Here is a 667-nt window from a genome sequence, read left to right on the forward strand (position 1 = left end):
GGGAAATGAATGCATGGCAGACCAGGTGGGCCAGCTCCCAGGTGCTCAGGCGGGAGGCAGCCGTCCCTGGGGTTGGTTTTCCCTGTGCCTGGCACCCTCCTCTCCAGGTGCACCAGAGCTGACTCTGCACTGCCAAGCAGGCTGGGGAAGCACTGCACCCCACAGGAATGCTGCCTGCTGGGAAGGGCACAGATAACAGAGCCACCAGCCACACAAAGGGACAGCCTCCAAAATCAACACGTACACAAGGAACCAGCAGCCGAAAAGGAGATGCTGCCTCAAGCCGCTCCCGGAGGCACACGTCGCTCCCATCTCCAGGCACACATCAGCGTTTCCCTGGTTTGGAGCTGCCCAGCCCAGCCCAGCACTCCGGCCGGGGTACCAGAGCCTGGAGGAAGAGAGGAGGTGCCCGGCCCACTGTGCTGTGGGGACCCGCAGGGCTGACACGCTCGTGCCCACTGTGTCATTGTGGTCATTGCACGACCACAGCCTCGTGGGCTTCCCCTGCCTTCGCCCGGCCCGCTAAGGACACTGCTGAGGTCAACCCGGTCTTAGACGCAGTTTTCTGGACTCCTGAACTGAATGGACTTCAGAAACATAGTTTCCTTTCTAAATTTAATCTTGTATTACTTTCTTACAGATAGAGAATGTGTCCCAGCCAGCCCCC

The sequence above is a fragment of the Callithrix jacchus genome, chromosome 4 (assembly GCF_049354715.1).
Source record: "Callithrix jacchus isolate 240 chromosome 4, calJac240_pri, whole genome shotgun sequence".
In the NCBI taxonomy this organism is placed as follows: Eukaryota; Metazoa; Chordata; class Mammalia; order Primates; family Cebidae; genus Callithrix; species Callithrix jacchus.